Raw genomic sequence first — 21620 nt, 5'->3', positions numbered from 1 at the left:
TAGACATTACAATAAATATCAAAGGACAAAGGTACTAGATATTGATGGAAGTGTATACAACTGAGGAGTTAGATACAATTGATGATTGGATAGAAAAAATTGTGGATGGAAATAAAGTAATGGAGACATTACACACAGAGATTCTCAAGCTCAAGGATCAAACCAAAGAGTGAATTTTGTAGGTAAAGAGGCATTACAGTGATGTGTGTTTAGACATTTTTGAGGATGATTCCTCAGAGAAGTTAATGCGAGTAGAGGTAGTAGTTGACTAGTTTCAGAAAAATTTTGAGGAAGCTACTAATGATGATGACATTAGGAAATCATTCAAGATAGAGGAGACATTATTATAATTAGATGAAAAACTTGGAGATTTTGTGGCAACTAATATCAAGGTGGGCAACTACAGGTAGAAAGTAAAACACAAATACGAAGCCTTAAATTTTCTAGATGCATCTCAAGTCACTAAGATGATCAAGAAATTCAAGGGTAAATACCCAGACATAACTCTAGTATAAAGGGAAACAAAACCCATTAGCCAAAATTTCAATTTTGACACTTGGTGAAATTTTGCATATTTTGAGCCTACTACTGAGGTGTGCTAGTGCACTGGTGCACCAATGCGCTAGGTGTGCTTTTCATTGGTGTTTTGGAAGATTTTTGAAGAATTTAGAGGTGCACCAATAGTTAACTACTAGTTCTTAAATTAGAGCTTTACATGCATTGAAAATGCATTTTGACAGTAGCTAAACTCTAACAGATGCCTAGTGAAGATGGAGCTTCTATTTTTGGTACTTCCAGCCACTCCTACATCAACTGATGGCTCTCTCTTTCTTATTTTCTCATATTTTCTTTGTTTTAAAACATGTAAAGGCTCATGCATCCAATTAATGATATAAATATGGATGAGTCCTACTTAGCACTAGTTAGAGAGTCAGTTTTTACATAAATATTTTTTTTTATTAGTTTAGAAGCATATGATTGTATAAAGATATCTATCGTTCTTAATGCAAATTGAGGAGATGATTTCTTATAAATTCAAGAATATAATATGTATTCTAGGCTGCCATTATTTTGATGCAATAATTTATGTTGTTGGTGCTTGCATTCAGAGTGTAGTGATTCTTACCTAATTGTGTTATATTTTGTGAATGTATGTTCATGCTATTGGAAATATAGATGGAGTAACTGAGAGGGGGGTGTGAATTAGTTACCACAAAAAAAAAATCCATAGATCCCTTAGATGTCTTAAAAACTTAGTTACTTCTATCACTCAGTAGCCACACAGAAAAATGCTATAACTCGGTAGATGTTAACTTACTACTAATCTTTAAGCATTCATAGAAATTTAACATGCATACATAAAAGAAATAACATCAACACAAGAGACACTAGATTTAACATGGAAACCCAATATGGGAAGAACCACCAAGGAACTAGCTACCAATTTTCACTCTTTTTAAATGAGCCCTATTAGGAGCCAACCTTGTTAAAGGTTACAAAACACACTATTAGGTGTGACCCTATAGAGGATTTAAACACCCTGCTAGGAGTGGCCTTGTTAGAGGACTTTAGAACAATTTAGTAGAACTGTCCACCTTCTTAGAGGGTTTACAAAAATGGCTACCAAACCAACTCTGTTAAGAGATTTATAATTCACTACTACAATTGTGAGAAAGTAACAATGAGTGACCCAAATGAGATGCAACTGAACTTTGCTAATACAAATCTCTGTTCTACTTCACTGGATCCTTACTCATTGAATACACCTTTGCTACTCCTCAAGGATATCTGATTCTTCTTTGAAATTCACTAACACCTTCTTCTCACTTGCTTGCTCACTCATTCATACATCCATTCATTCATCATTATTATTCACAACTTGACCTCTTATTTATACATTACAAATTGTCAAATCAGCTCATTTACAAGTTACATTTACCAATAAAAAATACATCAGTCGGCTACAAAAATTACATGAAATAATTAAACTTTATTTACCAAAATAATGAAATCCTTCATTGGCTGATCCTACTCAGTAAACACGGCTACAAAAATGATTTCTAGTGTTAACCAAGTGAAGCTTCGTAAACACTACGAACTCTGCAAAATCCTTTGGAGACAAAGTGAACTCGATAAGAACTTATTTTCCTTTTCTAACCTTGTCAGCTCAGTAGAAACTAACTTTCCTTTGTTAACCTTGGGAGCTCGGTTAACACTAACTTCTGTCAAAGAATCCTTTGACACCCAAGTGAGCTTGGTAGAAATTGTTTTCATAGTGTAGTATTTAGGCACCCTTAGTAGACCCTATAATTAACTTTGCTGACCAACTAAACTCGATAGGCTCTATCTGATAACTAATATGAAATTTGTGTAACATCAAAGAGAACACACAATTGAACAATTGTATCCAACACATGAAGTGTAATTGAGCCAATTGCTTTATTGCATTATTCTAGTTTTTCTATCTTTCAATTTTGGTGTTTCCTACAGTTTTACAAATTTCACTAACATACTTAGTTTGAGAAGAGATCACTATATTATTGCTACATATCTTTTTGTCTCACATGAGTGCACTTTTTGTGGCCTTGTGATCTGATGAAAAATGAAACATCTTACGATCATTGAATTCCCATCGACAATTGTATAAGTAGAATTAAGGAAGCACTCTTCCTATTTTCATTGGTTAACTATTAATCTTTTCAAAATCTTAACTCATAGACACATTGTTTCTGTGGTTTATGTCCAATAGGAATTTACCTTTCATGTTATTTTCTTAAACTTCTTGTTATCCTACCTTCGTTATTTTCTTTACTAACCCCTTGGTTAAATTATGAATTTATATAGTTGCATTATTAGATTGCATTCATCACAAAACATAAAAATACAAAAATATAGTTTTTTTTTTTTTTGTGTTTAATATTTTGAAATAGCAAGTGGATTCAAAATCTTATCCAAATTTTTAAACAAACCAGAAAAGGCCTCCTTGTGAACACTCACATTTATCTTTAACTGAGAAAATTCTAGGTCACAAGATCACCCAAAACCTTGGAGTTGATCCCAGATCATCTTATAAAAAGAGGAGTTTGAAAGGATTTCCACTATTAAGCATCATGCAAAATGACATCTCAAAACTACTATTACTTTCTAGCAATAGTATTAGTCTAGATAAATCCTTTGGATTAAGATTGACCTAATAGTCATAAGAAAATCATTTAATAGGGAAATATTCTAATAGAATTTTCCAAATTCTTCTAGAAAGGCTCACTCATAAAAGGGTGATTGAAATCCTTTAATCCAGGTCACATTTAATAGTGCATTGTAACCATTAATAGGGTTGCCTCCTTATAGAACTCACTTCAAAAGAGTGAAAATTGGTCACATATTACTGGTAGTTTTTCCCAAATTTAGATTCCACATAAAATACTTGTGTCAAACTTTGTGAATAATTTTGTGGTATTCAATGTTTACATTTTTGCAAAGGTCATTTGGCCTAGGACATTAATATACTATGGTTTGAGATATAAGATGATCAATGGATGCACATGTATTTGTTAAGTACTAAAAAGTTTTATCAGTACATTTGGACCTTATATAAATGATTCACTCTCCTCTTAGTTATTCTAAAGCACTCCAACAATTGGCATTAGAGTGTTTGGTTGTTATGAAAGAAAAAGTTTGAAGGTACTTGAAGCTAAAGATCAAGATGTAAAGAAAGGAAGTGTCGAAGTTAAACATGCAAAACTTTCCTACATGGAAAATTTTAATGAAGTTGCATCTAGGAGGACTTGGAGTTTATGAACATGGAACTATCACCATTGAATATGTTGTAGTAGTTGTAACTCCAAATGCTGAAAAAAAAAATAGAAGAAAGAGCAAAATTAAGGAATGTTAGAGATTGAATCTACACTAAGCTATTCAGAGTTTGAAGACATCAAAACATGTACCCCTTCTAAAGGAATGTGGGATTTCCTATAGAAGATCTATGGAGGAGACAAGAATGTGTTGAGAGCCAAAGTAGAAAGTCTAAGAGTAAAATTTGATATAATGAGAATGCAAGAAGGTGAGACTATAGTCCAGTATTGTGCAAGAATCAAAGATGTTGTAAATGCAATCAGAGGACTGAATGGAGTTATTAAATATGAGAATTTTATAAGAAAAGTGTTGAGAACCCTGCTGCCTATCTATGCTATTGGAGTCTCTGCAATACAAGAACTAAGGTGTATTCCTGCTAGTTATCTAACCCTTGAAGGACTGGTTGCTAGACTCATCACTTTTAAACTTTAAAATTTTGATAATTTTAAATATTAGAATACTCATTATGCTTTCAAAGATAAATTGACACTTAAGGAACCTAAAGGAAAGAAAAAATGTCTAGCATGTTTCTGGTGATAGTAACATAGATGATAAAGATCTAGAAGAACTAGAAGCATTGCTAGTTAGGAGATTTTATGGAGTCAAAGGAAAATAAAAAGGTAAGTTACCCATCATATATTTTAGTTGTAATGAAGTTAGTCATATTGTAGCAAGGTATCCTGAGAAAAAAAACAACATAAATGAAGACAAATTCAGAGGTAGAAAATATTAGAGTAACAAAGGCTATACAGGAAAAAGAAAGAAAGCTTGTTATATTATTGAAGAAGAATCTAATGATGAATCAAATGGTCATGATGATGAACTTTTGTATGTTTCTATGAAAGATGATTCAAATGAAGATGAAGAAACTACATTAGTATCTTATGTAACCAAAGGTAAAAGATGGATCATTAACAGTGGAAGTTCTCATCACAAGACTGGTGACAAAAGTAAGTTCATTACCCTTGAGAATTAGAGTGGAAATAGTCTTAGATTTGGTAATGATGCACCCTATCTAGTGAAATATGGAGGATCAATAAGATTAACAAACAAGATCATGTGTGATAATGCTTACTATGTAGAAGGACTTAAATATAATCTATTGAGTGTGTCACAATTGAATAGTTCAAGATACAAGGTTGAATTTAAACATAGAAAAGATAAGATCTATGATGATGATGGATATTTCATTGGGAGTGGAGATCACACTAGAGGTAATCTTATTTATCTTAACATGAATGAAGCTACTTGTCTTGTTGTATAATTTTATGATGTGTGGCTATGGAACAAAATATTATGTCATGTAAATTTTGATAACTTGGTTAGTATTAGTAAGATGAAGAGAGTTAGAGGTTTACTAAAACTAAAGAAACCTAATAATGTGATTTGTAAACAATGTCAGTTAGGCAAGAGGACAAAGTCTAGTTTTAAGAGTAAGACTCATGCTTCACAATAAATTTTGCAATTAGTTATACTAATCTATGTAGACCAATGATGTGTAAAGCTACAAAGGAGACAAGTATTTTATTTTGTTTCATTTTGATTACTCAAGAATGATGACATCTATGTTTTTGAGAGAAAAATATGACTCTTTTCAAATGTTGAAGTGGTATTTGGAAAATTTGAAAAAGAAACTGGTTAAAGCTTGAAACATTTGAGATCTAATAGATGTGGAGAGTTTACATGAAATTAATTCATAATATCTCTAATGACAGAGGAATCATGAGACAAACTTTTGCAACTAGAAACCCTATAGAAAATGGGATATCTAAAAGGAGGAACAGATCTATGATGGATTGTGCCAGAACATTGATGATGGAGAAGAATTTCTCTTTAAAATACCAGAGAGAAGATTTCAATACAACTATGTGTACCTTGACCTAAGTACAAGTCAAGAAAGGCACAAATTTCACACATTATGAATTATGGTCTGGATATTCACCCAATGTCAACTATTTTAAGGTATTTGTAAGGAAGTGTTAAATTCTTAAGGACAATAGAAATGGTAAACTTGATGCAAAAATTGAAGAAGATATAGCCCATAATAAGTAAGCATTATAAGTGTTAAAATAGTAACATGAAAAAAGTTGTGGAAAGTGAAAATGTAAAACTTGTTGAATATATGTAAAAACATGAAGATGAAAAAAATAAGGAACCTAAGAATTACAAAACCTTTATGTACTACTACCAAGACATGTCTATTAATGTTGATGATATTGTAGCTACTAATCAACAAGAATCAATGATTTTCAAGTCACATACAATGGATGTTGAGTTGCATTCAAGAGCCAAGTTACAATCAAAAGCTAGGGTACATTTTGATTCTAAGATCAATTTACAAGACAAGAATGCTCACTTACCTAATAGAGAAGTAAATAGTAAACTTGAGATTGAACGTCATGAATGACCTATTGCTCAAAGAAGAATAGAGCCAAGATTATCAAAATATGTCAGAAGACATCATCCTGCTAAATAAATCATTGGGGGAAAAGATGTTGGACCAATGAAAAGTAATAGATTAAGGAATGAGCCATTTTTGTTAAGCATACGTTAACCTAAATCAATGAAGGATGTATTAGAGGATGAAGATTGGAGTCAAGCCATGAAAGAATAAATTGATTGGATTGAGAAGAATAAAACATGGACACAAGTACCAAGAGTAGAGGACTAGAATTTTTGTGGAACCAAGTGGGTGTACATAAATAAACTGGATGAGAATGGTGAAGTAATAAGGAATAAGGAAAGATTTTTTTGCAAAGGTTATGCACAAGAAGAGGGAATTGACTATGGAGAGAAATTTTCCCAAGTTGTAATATTGGAAGGAGTAAGAACTTTGCTTGCTTATTCTACCTATAAAGGATTCAAAGTTTATCAAATGGATGGTAAGGAAATATTTCTGAATGGTATACTAGAAGAGGAGGTTTATATTGAAAAACCTAAAGGATTTTTTGATCCAAACAATAAGAATATGGTGTGTAGAATACAAAAATATTTATATTGTTTAAAGCAAGATCCTAGAGCATGGTATGATAGATTGCATAACTATATTGTGAAGATTGGTTTTGAGAAGACTAATGAAAACATCAATCTGTAATTGAAGATAGAAGGAGGTAAATGAATTTTACTAGCTGAAATATTTGTTGGTGATATCATATTTGGAGGACAAAATGCATTGTGAAAGACATTTGCAAATGAAATGATGAAAGAATTTGAGATGTCTATGTTTGGAGAATTAAAGTTCTTTGTTGGATTACAAGTTTATTAGATGAAATATTTTATTTACATTACTCAGTCCAAGTATGTGAAGGAAATATTGAAAACTTTTGGTATGGAAGATTCAAGACAAGTTAGTACCTCCATGGTGACAGAACATAAACTATCCAAAACTGATGATTCTGTTAAAGTAAATCAAACATTGTATAGGTCTAGGATTGGAAAATTCCAATATGTAGTTCATAGAAGATTTGACATTGCACTAGCTATTGGGATTGTTGCAAGATTTTATGTACATCCTAAGGAGAATCACTTAATAGTTGTGAAAAGGATTATTGAGATACTTAAAAGGTACATAAGACTATGGTCCATACTACAAGAAAAATGATAAGTTTAAATTGAGAGCCTATACAAATATTGATTGGGTTGGAAATATTGATGGTAGAAAAAGTATAAGTGGAGGAGCATTTTCTTTGGAAATAAGATTGGTTACATTGACTAGCAACAAACATATATGTATTTCTCAATCTACTACGAAAGCTGAATATGTGGATGCTCCTCTAAATTGCACAAATGTGGTGTGGAACAAATAATTACTCAAATGAATAAAAGAAGAAATTATAGAACTTGTGGTAATTTACTATGACAATACAATTTCTCTAAATGTATCTAAGAACCCTATGATGCATACAAAGAAAAAGCACATTGCAATAAAGTATCATTATTTGAGAGAGATGGTTCAAGAAAAACAAGTGAGAATGAAATATGTGAATAAAAAAGAACATATAGCTAATATATTCATAAATGCTTGACCTAAGGATGCACATGAATATCTTAGAGGTAAACTAGGGTTGATACCCCTATCCAAAGATACTTAAGAAGAAAAAGTAGTTCTCTACATCAACTAAGTTGAATGGCATATTTTAAAACTTGATGTAGTGGATCTTACTTTAGGAACTTCCTAAAGTAAGGAAGGATCTAAAATAGAAAATTTATAGATACATGCAAGGTGATAGAGGGAGAACCTAAATTTTTGATAACTACATGAGAAGATCACAAGTCTTTGGCATTGTTGTCAAAGAGGGAGGATATATTGAGGGAGAATATACACGTAAATATAGGGGAAGAGTCACATTGAATATCTAAAGAAGAATATAGATTGTAGCCTATACAAAAGGAGAGATATTGATAGAGGGAGAGATTTCAATACAAGGTATTAAGTTTGTTTTTGATATTGTTGTTGGTATTGGTTTGCCATCAATGCCAAAGAGGGAGATTGTTGAAGAAGACTATTAAAGTATAGAAATGAGGAAGATTGATGAAACCTATCATGGAATAATCATTATTTTGTCATTGATGTCAAACTTGGTACTTTCTAGTGAAAAAATTTCTAATTTGGTCTAACTACTATCATTCGATTGATTGGTGAAGAGGATTTGAAAAGAAAGGATAACAAGAGTACTTAGAGAAAGGTTGATTTATATGGTGTATAAAAGAAGCACTAAGACCAAGTAAGACTTTAATGATATAGTATATTTTTTTATCTATTTAAGGCCATACTAAAAGGATACTTGAGTAAAGACTAGAAGAAGACTAAGCAAATAAATATGGCTTCCATGCTTGACCAAGAAAATAGTTGAAGCCGAGAAAGTTAGTGCAGATTGAGAAAAGAATATAGTATGTGTCAAGCAAAGAGAAATCTAGTAGGTGCTAAGTGAAAAAAATTTAGTGTGTACCAAGAACCAGTAAGGCTTAGTGAATACCAATAAACCTAGTGTTGACTAAGTGTCAAATGATAGTTATTGCTAAGAAAACAACATTTTATTGTAGAGTGCCAACAAAATGAGTTTGATCGAAGATTTAACAAATATGTGTCAACAAAGTTGATTTCTTGAATTGTGTAAAGTGTGTGGAAGATAAGTATGATGAGGTGGTGGTAAAGAATTCAAGATAAATATGTTGCACTAGTTGGAGCCCCAATTGTTGAACAAATCAAACAAAAGAAAGAACATAATAAAAAAATGTTGGATATTGCTTCTACCCTAAGCTATTCAAATTTTGAAGACATCAAAACATGTACCACTTATAAAGGAATATGGGATGCCCTATAAAAGATCTATGGAGGAGGCAAGAATGTACTAAGAGCTAAAGTAGAAAGTCTAAGAGGAAAATTTGATGAAATGAGAATGTAAGAAGGTGAGACTATAGTCTAGTATTGTGCAAAAATCAAAGATGTTGTAAATGTAATTAGAGGAGCAAATGGAGTTATTGAAGATGAAAGTGTGATAAAAAAAAGTGTTGAGAACCCTATTGCTTATCTATGCTATTAGAGTCTCTACAATATAAGAACTAAGGTGTACTCCTAGTAGTGATCTAACCCTTGAAGGGCTGGTTGGTAGGCTCACTACTTTTGAATTTATTACTAGTGACAGTGACATAGATGATGAAGATCCAAAAGAACTAGAAGCATTGTTGTTTTTAGAAACAATAGTCCACCAAGATAACTAGTGGGGTGGGGGGGTAAATTATTTATCCAAAAATTAAAACATTTATCAACCTTAAAAAATCTTATCCATTCAACTAAAGTAAAAAATGTCCATACCAAGATGCACATAGACAATTACACTACATCTGTTAACTAGGGAAACCCTTGATTAGAGGGGAAACCCTAGTGGGAATGATGCCCACAAGATGATGTACTAATATAGATTTTCCTTGTTAGAGGAAGGACCTTGTTAGGAGTCTATTATAATATTCAGTACATATGAGTCCTTGTTAGGAGACTTTGAACACTTTTTGGAAGATTCCAACCCTATTAGGAGTTGGGCCAATCTTGTTAGTAGTTGTAGAAGACAGAAGGACACACTATCCAAATAGCTTTTGGGGCAAGACCATTGAACTCAATATCCAATTAATCTCTCAAATATTCCTTGTAGATAATTTTTTGTACTATACTTTAACTTCTTTCCTCTATGCTATCAACTGAACCAATCACTACTAGACCTTGTATACTAGGTCACAAACCTCAGATCCAAGTATCCAACTTTGGATCACACAATAAAAGCTCAATAATGAAGTTTCCTTCACTTCCACTCTACTTTGCTTATATTTGCATTCTACTCTTTGTGCTACTTACAATCACTTCTTTTTCATACTAATGATAAAAGAAAATTTCCTTCCTTTATATTGAATCCATAAAACAATTACCTAAGTTGGTTGTTACACCTTCTCAATTAATCATTATAGAACCACATTAAGAACATGTTACACTTAGTGATAATATTAATCTTCCACATTGAAACTTGAATATCTTTTCATACACGAAACATTATGATGAGTGAACTTCACTACATCATCACCAACATGTCTTGTTCACATCTTTAACATTAGCTTCTTAGACTATCAAATCTGCTAAGAGATATAACAAGTTTAACAAAACATACCTCTATAAATTCTATCTCAGAATAGTCTTCATCAAAACTTGCATAACTTCTTCTAGACTTAATATCTTATGCTTCTAAGGTTAGCTTCATATACTAGACACTTAGTAGCATCTCTCTTTAACCTCACCACTAACAGTAATCAACAAACTATCCGTACCAGCTTGATCTTTCTATTGTTCTTCTATCAGATACCATAGAAAACTACTATGTTGAAATCAATGCAAAACATAGTCATGAATGTGACATATCATCATGACAATTATCTAATCATGTTTCTAAAATAATCCCCCATAGTAATATCATCAACATTCATGCTTCCAACAATCTACCCCTTTGGCATTGATGGCAACATAGATGAAAAACATCTAGTTCCAAGAATACCAATTGAAAAAGACTATTAACCTTTCTTTTCAAATCCTCTTCATCAATCATTCTCCCATGTTGTACTTCTCCAACCTCATGTTGTACTTCTCCCTTCAATGTACTCAAATTATTTTTCATGCTAAAATTCTGCCCCATTGACATCAATGTCAAATGTTTTAGCAACCATCAAACTCTACAACAACTAATTCTTACTTAGCTCAAGTGTCCAAAGACACTGTTCAAAAACAACATCCAACAAGAGTCCTAGATGACAATATCAATCATAGATGCTCCCCCATATAGGAAGCATCAACATTCAGTCCAGACAAATAATGGTGCTCTGTTACACTAGATTGATGCATTCTTGCATCTTTTACTTTGATGTAGAATGGGGCATAACCCTTAGCATACCTCACAAATACTCAAAAGTCTTTTTGGGAAGAGGCTTAGTGAAAATATATGCAATCTTCTCTCTAGTGCTTACATACTCTAATCTAATTTCCTTTTCTACAAGCTTCTCTCTCAACATGTGATACTTGATAGAAATGTGCTTGGTATTAGAATGCAAAACTATATTCTTAGACATATTTACTATGCTTGTGTTCTCATAATGTATTACAACAAGTTTACTAAATTCCATCCATATATCCTTCAACATCTTATTCATCCAAACAACTTGATTACAATTGTTTGCTACTATAACACATTTTGGTTCTATTGTACTTTATAAGGTACAATCCTACTTCTTTCTTAGCCAAGAAACCAATATTCCTCCAAGAAAGAAGGCTCCACGATTGGTTCTCTTTCTTTCATCCATACTGCATGCCTAATCAGCATCAATATAAGAACATAAAGTAAAATCATTAGATTTATCATACTGCAATCTGAACTTTGGTGCTCCTTTTAGGTATCTAAATATTCTTTTGACTATTGTATAATGTACTTCTCTGGGATCAGCTTGGAATCTTGCAACAATTCTAACAACATTTTTTGTATCTAGCCTTGTGTGAGTCAAATATTACAATCCTCCAATCATAGATCTATACTTCTTCTTCTCAATAGTAGGTATCTCATTCCTTGTAGATAACTTATGTCTAGTTATCATAGGTGTTCCAATGGGTTTACATGTTTTCAAACCAAACCTTTTCAGTAAATCTTTCAAATACTTAGTCTAAGAAATAAAGATTCCTTCTATATTCTCTATAATCTATAATCCTAGAAAATATTTCATTTCTCCTATCATACTCATTTCAAATTCCTTCTTCATTTATTTTGAAAACTTATCAATTTCATCATCATTTCTTCCAAATATGATATCATCAAAAAATATTACCAAAATCATTAATCCATCATTAATTTCTTTCCAATAGAGATTGTTATTTTCCATACCTTTTCTATATCCAAGATTTGTCAAATGCTTGTCCAATCTTGCATACCAAGTTCTAGGTGCTTGCTTCAAGCCATAAAATTCTTTTGTCAATCTACATACTATATCCTTGTCATCTGTTAAAGGAGAACCTTCAGGCTATTCTATGTATACTTCCTCTTCAAGTTCTCCATTTAGAAATGCTGACTTGATATCCACCTGATATAATTTGAATTTTTTATATGTTTCATATGCTAAGAATAACCTTACTACTTCAATTCTAGCCATAGGAGCATAGGTTTCATCATAGTCTACTCCTTCTTTATGTGAGTAACCTTTACATACTAATCTTACTTTTTTCCTTACAACTTCACCTTGTTCATTCATCTTTTTTCTAAATACTCATTTAGTTCCTATCACATTCTTGTTTGCTAGTCTAAGGACCAATTCTCATGTCTCATTCTTTACTATTTGATCCAATTCCTCTTTCATAGCTTGCTTCCAATAGTCATCTTTACATGCTTCATCTACATTCTTAGGTTTAACTTGAGATATCAAATATAGTTCTTCATTGATTCTACTTCTTGTCATCACACCTTTATCCCTACTTCTGATGATCTTCTCGAGTGGATGATTCTTTGTCATATTTTTACTAGATGTTGGAGTTGTTATCTAAACTCTTGGATCTATTAAAGGTTCTGATCTTTGATCCTACCTTAGCTCTCCTTCATTTTACAAATCATTGTTAGTCTTAAGGAATAATTCATCATTCCTTGGTTTAGTAACAACATCATCATCTAAATTGTAATAAACTACTCTTTCTTATATCCTGAATTTCTTATCAACTCTCACATTTTCATTTTCCATAATAGTCTCCAAAATTATTTTTTCTTTCTCTTCATTAACTAGTCTAGACTCATTAATATAGTCTTTCAAGGATCATTCCATACCTATTCTAAATTCTTCAACTTTATCAGAAAGTAAACTCTTTCTAGTTATTCTTATCCTCTTAGGACATCTAGTTGAAAAGTGACCAAATCCTTTACATGTCCAATAAAAAAAAAAAAATCATACCTTTTGGTTGTTCTCTCTTCGTAAGTAGATCAATATCTTCCTTTATCTTTATCTCTTCTTCGGGTCTAGATCTGTCTTTTCTTGTGCTTTTGTTCTTTTGTATACAATAGAAAGATACTAGATCTAAAAATTCAATGCTCTATTATTTACACAAATATGATTACTCACCAAGAATTTCTACCATCCGGGTATCAAAATTTCCTCTATCAGATGTAGGACTATCTTTCCTAAAAATGTTTTCCATGGATCTCCCAAAATTGTTAAACTTTATCTTCAAGGACTTGATGCTCTAATACCAATTATCAAAAATAATAGTCCACCAAGATAACTTGGGGGGGGGGGGGGGGGGGGGGTGGTGAATAAGTTATCCAACAATTAAAACATTTATCAACCTCAAACAATCTTATCTATTCAACCAAAGTGAACAACAACCATGACAAGATATGCACAAACAATTACACCAAAAATGTTAATTAGGGAAACCCTTCATTAGAGGGTAAACCCTAGTGGGAATGATTCCCACAAAGATGGTGTACTAAGATAAATATTCCTTGTTAGAGGATGGACCCTATTAGGAATCTATTTCAACATTTAGTACATATGAGCCCATGTTAGGATACTTTGAATCCTTGTTAGAAGATTCTAACCCTGTTAGGAGTTGTAGAAGATAGAATGAACCATTGTCCAAATAGATTATTGGGAAAGACCAAAACTCACTATCCAACTAATCTCTCAACTATTCCTTGTAGAATAATTTCATGTACTATAATTTAAATTATTTCCTCTATCTTGTCAACCAGACTAATCACTATCAAACCTTGCAAACCATGTCATAAACCTTGGATCAAAGTATCCAACTTCAAATCACATAATAAAACCTCGGTAATGAATTTTCCTTTACTTCTACTCTTCTTTGCTTATCTTGGAATTATGCTCTTCGTGTTGCTTAACATCACTTCTTTTGCATACTCATGATAAAGTAAAATGTCCTTCCTTTATATTGAAACCATAAAATAATTCCCTAAGTTGGCTATTACACCTTATCAATTTATTATTATAGGACCACAATAAGAACAAATTGCACTTAGTGATAACATTAATCTTTCACCTTGCAACTTGAATATCTTTTCGTACATGTAACATTATGATGTGAAAACTTAACCACATCATCACCAACATGTCTTCTTCACATATTTAACTTAAAATTCTCAGAATAACAACTCTACTAAAAGATATAAGAAGTTTACCAGAACCTACCTCCATAAATTCTATCTTAGAACAATCTTCACAAAAACTTTCATAACTTCTTTCAGACTTAATATCTTATGCTTCTGAGGTTAGTTGCATATAATAGACATTTAGTAGTGTATATGCAAAATTGGGGGCCTCTAATCCTCACATACACTTCAACATGGTCATTACCTATGAGATCATCCCAAAATAAACATTGTATTGTATATTCAAAAAGTCTAACAAAAGACCTACTACCTTCTAACTAGAAAGATTATGCCTTTTCTCTTAGAACAAGAAATAGGCAACTAGACCTCTAGAACGAAGGATTTATACAACTAAATGAAAGTGCAATTAATCTAGATGAGAGATGCAAATGTTAATCTAAGAAATGAAGAAGCATAGTATGTTAAATGGATGCATACTTAAAATTTAAATGATATTACAATGAAAGAAATAAAGCTATGAAAATGTGAGCAAAGTGAGTAAGAATTTCAGTATAAGTTCGACACAAATTCTAAAATTATCCTTTGTAATGAGGAATGGAGAGCTTCTTTTATAGAATCCAAGAGGTGATTGATGGTCGAGATTAATCATAATGGATGGTCAAGATTGAAGAGGAGAGCCAGTCATAAAGGAAACTTCCTTATGAAAAGGGAATTAACTGGTTGCATTTGAGTGATAAAAGGAGTTAACTGGTTCCTTTTTGAGTGATAAAAGGAGTTAATTGGTTTCTTTTTGAGTGATAAAAGGAGTTAATTGATTCCTTTTTTAGTGATAAAAGGAGTTAATTGGTTCCTTTTTGAGTGATAGGAGGAGTTAACTAGTTCTTTTTATAGTGAATATTTAATTTAAAAAAATAGAATATGACCTCATAAATGGATAACTTTAACTAATTTCATAATTAAATTCAATAATTAAAAAGAGGAGATATCTTATTAAATTAAATGTATTTAATTCCTTTGTATATTAGCTAAATAGGTAATTTTAATTTAATTAAAGTAGAACGCTTATAATTAAATTAAATTAAATCAATAGGTTTATGTAGCTAATTTGAGTCGATATTTAGGAATTAAATAGATAATATGATTAATGCAGATTAAGATTTTCTACATTTGACACCTAGGTCAAGTAGCAATTATTAGAATTAGAATTGTTAATATGGCAATGTGCCAATTTTAGGGTATTACATTTGCCTCTCTTTGAATGAATGTGTTAGTAGCATTTTTGATTCAAAGAAATTAGAAGTATAGATCAAGAAATGAGATTGGTTCTAAAATTGATGATATAGAGACCAACTGATTAGCTTTTAAAGGTTATCTCCAGTTTCACCTTAAGGGATCCAGATAGAACACCTAGATACCAAAGTTGATTTCATAAAGATTGTCAAATTTTATAGAATTGTTCCCAGAATGAGACTCAACTCTCAAGAGTTAGGGTTTAGACTATCCCAATACCCATCCATTAAAAGAGTACAAGATTAAAGATGATTCATAGAATTATCCCCAGAACGAGGCTTAATCCTCAACAAAAGTTAGGATTATCTCCAGATCAAAGCTTAATCCTTAGCAAGAATTTGGAATTATCTCTAGAAGAGAGCTTAATCCCCTAGAGTCCAAATAGAACACTTGAATATTGGTATACAAAAGATAGTAAGATCCAATCATGAGTCATAGAATCATCTTCAAAATGAGGCTTGATCCTCAAGAGTTAAGGTTTAGACTATCCCGATACCTATTTATCAAACTCTGACTAGAAATGTTATAAGATGTGATCAGCTAATCAAAAGATGAGATAGATAACATAGACACTAGATAGAAGGGAGTGAGATTCCTTGAGTGGTAAGATGCCCCGAGTGATGAGGAAATAAGATTCAGATTGACTTGAAATTCAAATTTAATGATGTAATCATCTTGCCCCCTCGGGAGTGAAATTGAAAGATGACACACCAGAAATATGACGTGAAGTAGTATATTGAGAGATACAGAAGAAATTCAAGATTCAACAAAATATAAAAGAGATAAGAACAATCAAAAGAAATTTTAGAGTCAATTCAACATGATTTCGAGGTCTAGAAGACCAAGTTTGACAAAAAATTGACCAGATTTGACCATAGTTGACTAGATCTAGAATTTTTAAAATTATGAAGGAAATGTGATTTGAAAAGATTCCAAGATTCACAAAGTATCAAAAAAATGGACTGCATAAGAATTCGATTGCATCAGCCCCAAAATTTTTAAATGTGTTTTTGAGCTACTTAAGTGTGTTAGATTTCGAATTTGATCCCAAAAAATGGGTTCAGAGTAGCTAAAGTAGCCAAGAGGGTGATTAATCAATCATTTCTGTAGTCATGAAGAACATGATGCTTTGAAGAAGCCAAAAATTTCTCATGAGAAAGGATGAAAATACATTTACAATTAAACCATGTGCTTATGCAATGCAACCCTGTGCTAGATGCAACCCTAGGTCTGGTTACCAAGCTTCAACAATTATAATCACTAAGTGTATAGCAAAACCCTATATGTCATACAATTCCTACTAACTTTGCAATCATGGGAATATGATTAGGAAATCTGTTCTAGTTTTGTCAAGATGAAATGTAAGAATTGGAGGCACAAGAAGCTAGGATGACCAGAACATTTATCCCTTTTAATGTAGCAAGTTAATATAAGCATCAAAGCATAAATGCTAGGATGACTAGAATGTTACTTGTGTGCAGACACACCAAAGACATAAGAGATCCATCTTAGGCTAAGTATTTAGTAAGTATTATGTCCACAATGACCCTTGCATTTGTAAATTGAGACAGAAGTGTGCTAGATATACATGCAATGACCCATACATTCACTTAGTAAGATGAGTATCAATATTTACCATGGCATGAAGAGTTCACTCTAACAAGAAAGGAGAAGAATCAACATTATTGATGTATCTATATAAAAGGAGTTGAAGTACACACAACCATCCAATATGAGATGGAGGCTCTCATAGTGGACACCGCTTTTATATGGATGCTTCAAATTATTGGAACTAAACCATAGATAGAAAGAAAAGAAAAGATCATGCCCCTAGTCCTTGCTTCTCTAGTCAAAAAGGACATCATCAAGTTCCTCAAAGAGACATGATAAATAAAAAGTGAAAAAAAGAAAGAAAAGCTCAGCATATCCCAAACAAATTCATCATTTTTGGGTTCAGTATTTTTCTGTTATAGGATTGATGTCAAGTGTCAATGTTCAAAACATGTTTGAAAGAAATCTCTTTAATAGGGTAATGGCAATAGATAGACACAATTAGAACAACTGGTGACTGAAGTCAAAGAGGAATCTTTAGTAAGAAGAACCTTGGTAGAACTAAGCAACAGTAGATAGACATAGTTAGGAAAATTGGTGACTAATGCAAGAGAGATCTTCCATAAAGGAATCTCAAAAAGTGACACGAGTAGTAGTAGGTAGACATAGCTGAAACAACTGATGACTATCACAAAAGAGATTCTATGAGGAGAATCTCGAAAAGGAGTGACCCTAGTGATAGTAGGCAAACATAGTTAGAACAATTGGTGGCTAATGCAAAAGAGATTCTATGAGGACAATCTCAACAAAGAGTGACACTAGCAACAATAGGCAGATGTAGTTAGAACAACTCATGACTATCGTGAAAGAGATTCTATGACACTATAGGGTGGTGCCCCTGAGTTGTGACAAGATTCAATCCATGGATACATGAGTGAAAAAGTAGGAAACTCAAGCAGGAAAGAAACTGTATAGGAAGCCAAAAGATGCACTGCAAGATGGAGCATTAGGAACAAGAGGTGCCTATTTACCAAGTTTTCACCTTCTTGGTAGAGCTTCTATTTTTTTGTTACCATGATGCTTGTTTCCAGGTTTTCACTAATGGCATTTTTTCTTGTTTTTTAATTTTTTTTTTGTATTTTTGTATTTTTGAAAATTTTCAATTTTTTTGGTATTACCAAGGTGCCTATTGGTAGGTTTTCGCTAGGGTAATGGTTTTTTTCAGGACTTTTGCAATTTTAAAGAATTTTTTTAGGACATTTAGATATATACAGATAGCTTCTGAGATCAAATTTGTTGTAGAACCACTCAGGTGGAGAGTGTTGATAGGCTCCTTGAGCACCTCTCCCTTAGTTATAGAAAGCTAGTAAGCACCAGATCTGAACACTGTAATGTCTATGTAAGGACCAAGCTAGTTTGGTTCAAACTTCCCTTTTTGGACCTATTGTTGCTGATTCTTAGGATTTTCTCTTAGGATGAGATCAACTAGTTGGAAGTCATGTGGCTTAACTTTCTTATTGTAGCTTCTAGACATTCAATGTTGATAAACTCAAAGATGATTGCACGCCACTTGCCAATGTTCATCTAGTAACACTAGCTCTTGAATCTGAGATATTTTGTAATTGTCATCTGTGATGAGGCCCTTCATAGAGATTCTTAGAGAAGGAATCTCAACCTCTATTGGAAGCACAACATCCACTCCATAAACCAAAGGAAAGGGTTTTGTACCCATTGGAGTTTTGATACTTGTTCTGTATCCCCATAAAGTTGGATTAATCTAAAAATGCTAGTCCCTTCTAGATTTACTAACTATGCGATGCAAGATCTTGAGGATCACCTTGTTGGATGCCTCTACTTGGCCATTACTTGGGGGGTAATAGATAGAAGATCAATGTTGCATGATTTTGAGTCTTTTGCATAGCTCTTTGAGGTCTTTGTTTTTAAACTATCCTCCATTTTCAGTAATAATGGAGGAAGGTATACCATACCTACATATGATGTAGTTTTTGATAAACAGAGCTACAACTTTTCCATTTTCTATTGAGAGAGGTACTGCCTCTACCCACTTCATTAAGTAGTCTGTAGCAGTAATAATGAACTTATGTCCATTAGAAGAAGATGGGTGAATGTGACCCACAAGATCAAAGGCCCATTATTGGAATTGCCATAGTGTGATACATGGAATTAACTCCCTAGCTAGAGTGTGAATTAGATTCCCATAAAGCTAGCACTATTTGCAGGACTTGGCATACTTGATTTCCTCTTACTCCATGTTTGGCCAATAGTAACCAACTTTCATAAGTTTGTGAGCTAGTGTCAAGCCATTTTGAGTGGGACCCACAAATGCCCTCATGAACATCAATTAAAGTGCCTTTGGACTCTTTGGACTCTAGACACCTAAGGAGTGTTCTGTCAAGACCTTTCCTAAACAAGTCATCAACAATAATGACATATCATGACTTGTTATGGGTAAGGTGACATTTTTCATTCCAGGTTAGATTTTCTAGAATGGTTTGGTCATGTAGATGGGAGTAGATGTGATGGTAGTGAGATAAGCCTTTTCCTATAATAGAATAGATCATCCTAGAATATAGGGTATCATAGGCAGGGTAGAGTAATGCTTCCACTAGGAACTCATGTCAAAGATCATTCTTTGGTAGTTGTAGTAAGGAAGCCAAAGTAGCCATGGCATCAACCACTTTGTTATCTACTTGAGGAATTTTTGGGAAGGTGATGTGAGAAAAATATTTCTTCATGTCATCAACCATGCATTTGTAAGGGATCAATTTCTCATCCTTTGTTTGGTATACATCATTAACTTGGTTGATTATGAGCTAAGAGTCCCCAAAGATATTTAACTTGTCCACTCACCATTTAGTTGCAATCTTCATGCCATTGATTAGAACCTCATATTCTACAATGTTATTTGTACAAGGAAACATAATCTTATAGATTGTCATGCCCAAAAACACCAACAAGTTATGTTTTAATATTTAAAAGTGATAATACGATTAAATGTAATAAAAAAGTATTCAAATAAATTCACTAAACTTCCTCACACACATGTATAATTATAAAATTTAAACACAACTATATATCAACATGTTATCTGATTAATCTAATTTAAATGAATGTGATTACCAATCATAAAAATGTGTAGTAAGGTAACACCATCACATCTGATTTTTAAATTACATAAGAAAAACTGAAAACAAAGCTATAAGACTCAATGCAAGCATATTTACTCAATCTCATTTTTCTATAAAACTACCTGGTTCAAAGGCTCCGCCAGGAAAGAACTAGTAAGAAAACCCGGCTTCGTTGCCACTTCAACAAAGGTTTAAAATACATTTCTACACAGGATTCTAATCTCGAACATAATTGAATTTCAATGATCAATATACATTTCCATCATGGCCCTTAACAAGGGTTCCATATCAATTTCTGCAACACATTTCTAAGAACTATGGAGAGAACAAAATTTGATCAGGTGACAACAAGCATGACCAAGAAACAAATCAAACATGCATATTCATACAAGGTTTTCACAATAGGATTCACAATGAATCAACACTAGGTAAAGGTGGATTTTTCCAATAGGAGATGTCAAACACAACACCAAACTAGGTGCCCAATTGGGGCTCTAAATCAAGAACTTTCATTCTTCCATTCTTACATGCCAAAACTCATACGTGGTTTGTGCTGATAGGTAGGGGCCCATAACACCCTGCCCTCTCTCCCTCTTCTCATCCTGAGAAGAGACTCTACACTGTTGGAGTCCAACTAAAATGGCCTTTCTTGAAATTGGCCACTTCTGCCCTCTCCAAGGGTGAGTAATGCAAAACACCCATACAAGTAAACTTCTAAATTCAAACATAAACATGAAAGGAAAACATTAAAAAAAACATGGTTTTCAAATCTTCCCAACATACCCAACATACATACAAGCATCCAATGCACAACACTATAGCAAAAGATGAAACAAGCATGAAAATCTGAACAAGGGAGATGAAAAAATGAACAAGTTTGAGTAGAGCTTTTCCCTTCCTTCGTTCAACCTTTCGTGACTCCTCTCTAAATGTAGAGATGGGGTAACCACCTAAACTACTCCAAGAAGTGCCTCTAAATAAGCCTCAAACTCAACCATCAATAACTTCTCCCACCCACCTACAAATCTAGAAGCTTCTAACTCAACCCGTACTATGGTTAACCACTAATTGGAGGTGAGGTGAGACAACTCATGGTAGCCATAGTCAATTTTTGCACAAAGGCAAAAAAAGACTTTTTGAG

The sequence above is a fragment of the Cupressus sempervirens genome, chromosome 10 (assembly GCF_028749045.1).
Source record: "Cupressus sempervirens isolate cs-2001-9-10 chromosome 10, ASM2874904v1, whole genome shotgun sequence".
Classification (NCBI taxonomy): Eukaryota; Viridiplantae; Streptophyta; class Pinopsida; order Cupressales; family Cupressaceae; genus Cupressus; species Cupressus sempervirens.
Note: the sequence above shows the minus strand (reverse complement) of the source record.